This window comes from Bubalus bubalis, chromosome 21 (assembly GCF_019923935.1).
Source record: "Bubalus bubalis isolate 160015118507 breed Murrah chromosome 21, NDDB_SH_1, whole genome shotgun sequence".
Taxonomy (NCBI): domain Eukaryota; kingdom Metazoa; phylum Chordata; class Mammalia; order Artiodactyla; family Bovidae; genus Bubalus; species Bubalus bubalis.
This window is the reverse complement of record NC_059177.1, coordinates 36,581,292-36,585,339: the sequence shown is the minus strand read 5'-3', so window position 1 is coordinate 36,585,339 and position 4,048 is coordinate 36,581,292.

Genomic DNA, 4,048 nt, shown 5'->3' with positions numbered 1-4,048 from the left:
TAGACCATCAGGACAACTGTTATTTAAGAATGGCTCTCTAACTTATACCCTAACTCTAATCAGCTTTTTCTCAACAATGCCTGTGACCCTAGGGGAGGGAACACGATGACCACAGGCACAGACTCACTCTAGGGGTTCAGTCTACAGATTTAGCAGCTACATTATTTCTTGAGGCAGAGAAACAAGGTATATCTGTATCTTACCAATATCTGTAGGAGTCAGAAGGCAGAGAGACAGAGAGAGCAAAGTCCTGGGCAAGTAAGAAGCTATGGGAGGACACACAGCAGCAAATTCAAATGCGATTTGGCAACCATCAGCTCTTGGACTCAGGACCTGACAAGCTCACTCCACTGATAGGAGAGGGGACCCAACTGAGTGAAATGTGTGTTGTTTCTGACCAGCCCATTTCTTCCCTTGGGAGAAGAGGACACCATAGCGAAGGGAATTTCAAAATTGGGTCCCATAAAATGTAAAGGAATGAACACAGGCAATGAATCGTTCACTGAATGTCTTTGAGTTCTTGCATATTATTAAAAAACCACTATGAGGTACCATTTCACACCAGTCAGAATGGCTGCGACCCAAAAGTCTACAAGCAATAAATGCTGGAGAGGGTGTGGAGAAAAGGGAACCCTCTTACACTGTTGGTGGGAATGCAAACTAGTACAGCCACTATGGAGAACAGTGTGGAGATTCCTTAAAACACTGGAAATAGACCTGCCTTATGATCCAGCAATCCCACTGCTGGGCATACACACTGAGGAAACCAGAAGGGAAAGAGACACGTGTACCCCAATGTTCATCGCAGCACTGTTTATAATAGCCAGGACATGGAAGCAGCCTAGATGTCCATCAGCAGATGAATGGATAAGCAAGCTGTGGTACATATACACAATGGAGTATTATTCAGCCATTAAAAAGAATACATTTGAATCAGTTCTAATGAGGTGGATGAAACTGGAGCCTATTATACAGAGTGAAGTAAGCGAGAAAGAAAAACACCAATACAGTATACTAACGCATATATATGGAATTTAGAAAGATGGTAACAATAACCCTGTGTACGAGACAGCAAGAGAGACACTGATGTATAGAACAGTCTTATGGACTCTGTGGGAGAGGGAGAGGGTGGGAAGATTTGGGAGAATGGCATTGAAACGTAAAATATGATGTATGAAATGAGTTGCCAGTCCAGGTTCGATGCACAATACTGAATCCTAGGGGCTGGTGCACTGGGACGACCCAGAGGGATGGAATGGGGAGGGAGGAGGGAGGAGGGTTCAGGATGGGGAACACATGTATACCTGTGGCGGATTCATTTTGATATTTGGCAAAACTAATACAGTTATGTAAAGTTTAAAAATAAAATAAAATTTAAAAAAAATGATGGGTGGGTTTGACGATTCAAAAATGGGGATACATTCTAAAAATGATACCTTTTTCATAAAAAAAAAGCTAGGCTGTAATTTTTCCAGGGGTCAGACGGGTACCATGCATATTTTTATAATCTCTTTGGGGTGTTGAGTGGGATTGGTTTGGTGCTATTACAGGAGAAGGAATTTTGACATGTAGTTTTCTCTCCTTTTTCTGAGGTTGTGGTGGACAAGCAGGGATTCAGATTTTGCAACTCTAACTAAAATGACACCCCTACTTCATGGTTTGGGGCTGTTTTTCCAAGAGTGGGCACAGATGGTGTTTCTGTCTCCTCCAGAGAATATTTTAGGATGTAAAGTCTCTGAAATAAATTATTCAACTGAGGTCAAAATAGTCTTCTGGAAAAAATCATATATGAATAGGAAATAAGAACAACCTGGCTGAGGCTGAAAAAAAATGCATCTGGTTTTTAGAAATGGTAATATTTGTAATAATGTTTGTATTGGGAATGTAATGAGACGTGGATTGTGGAAGGGGAGTGCAGCTTTACTCGGGAAATTTAGTTGACTGTCTGTTCTTTCATCCCCTCCCCTCCTCCCCTTTCACTTTTCTTCCCTCATTTTCCCTCCTCTCTCCCCCTCCTCCTTCTTATTCTCCACCCCCATCCCCCAACACACACACAGGGATTGGTGAAGAGTAGACAGAGGTCTTTATTTCTAAAACTTTGATGAGCATATGAATGTCCTGGAGATTCTGTTCAGCTTTAGATTCTGTAGGTCTGGTTTGACGTTTGAGAGTCTGCGTTTCCAACAAGCTTCCAGATTAGGGCTTCTTTCCTAGACTGCAGATCATACTTAGAGTAATATGCGCTAGAGGAAGTTTTATCATTACAAATACATGGTAGAGTGGAGTAACACTATGATTTGCTAGGCTAGTAAATGAATTCTTTCACTCATTCCTTCAATCAGTATTTAATGAAAACTGCTCTATGCTGGGGTCTGTGCCTGGTATTGGGGGATAAAAATGATGAGTCTAACAGACACTATCCCTTTGTTAAGACCCTAGTACATATGACCAACATTAATCTGATAATCACATACTGAAATTTAATACTGCACCTATATTAAGTCCAAAGAAGAAGTGCAGGGGTGATGAGATTTTAAAATGTGGTGTCTTTATTAGAGGGTCAGAAAAGGCTTCCCTGAGGAAGTGATATTGAGTTGAGTAATGAATAATAAGAGTCATTATTATTATCAAAGAAAGAAGTCACCCATTACTGAACACTTACACTGGGCTGGTACCTTACTATCTCCATGCATTATCTCACTGAATCTTCACAGCAACCTTGTAAGGTAGGTGCTATGAAGATCATGGCATCCGGTCCCACCACTTCATGGGAAATAGATGGGGAAACAGTGTCAGACTTTATTGTTTTGGGCTCCAAAATCACTGCAGATGGTGACTGCAGCCATGAAATTAAAAGACGCTTACTCCTTGGAAGGAAAGTTATGACCAACCTAGATAGCATATTCAAAAGCAGAGACGTTACTTTGCCAACAAAAGTTCATCTAGTCAAGGCTATGGTTTTTCCAGTAGTCATGTATGGATGTGAGAGTTGGACTGTGAAGAAGGCTGAGTGCCGAAGAACTGATGCTTTTGAACTGTGGTGTTGGAGAAGACTCTTGAGAGTCCCTTGGACTGCAAGGAGATCCAACCAGTCCATTCTGAAGGAGATCAGCCCTGGGATTTCTTTGGAAGGAATGATGCTAAAGCTGAAACTCCAGTACTTTGGCCACCTCATGCAAAGAGTTGACTCATTGGAAAAGACTCTGATGCTAGGAGGGATTGGGGGCACGAGGAGAAGGGGACGACAGAGGATGAGATGGCTGGATGGCATCACTGACTCGATGGACGTGAGTTTGAGTGAACTCCGGGAGTTGGTGATGGACAGTGAGGCCTGGCGTGCTGTGAGGCCTGGCGTGCTGTGATTCATGGGGTCGCAAAGAGTCGGACATGACTGAGCAACTGATCTGATGATTATCCAGATTCACAGAAGAGAGGCCTGAGGCTCAGAGAACCTGTAGAGGTCACACAGCTAGCACAGAGCTAATCATGACTCCAATGCAGATAACACATGGTCTCAGTGACTCCACTGCTTCCGTTTATCACCTAGGACAATAACTATGAAGATCACTGAATCAACTGAATCTAATGAATTGGCTCTTTGCTCTTTGTTGTATTTAAAAACAGCCACAGTGAGATCTGTTCTGCTCTTGCTGATACAATGTCACAGGGAGAGCTCTGAGCAGGAATCAGAAAACAGGATTTGGCATCCTAGCTTTGCCAATAATAGGCTATGGGTTTAGGCAACAGCCATGACAGCTGCCGCTTTTCAAGTACCTACTGTATGCCTGAGATGTTGCCAGGAGCTTAACATATGATTATCCCAAATTTTCAAGATAATTTTTGTCAGATCACAGTTGTGTATTAATATCTGTGTTTTATAGGTGAGGAAACTGAAGGAGAAGTTAAAGTGTCATAATTTTAACAGTTAGGACAGGGATGGGAGAGATTGTTCAATGGTTCTCAAAGTTTTCTGGAGAACATCATGTCTAAGGCCTTTTGAGGGGGATCAGAACTCCTTGTATACTAACATGTAGATATTAGTTATCTA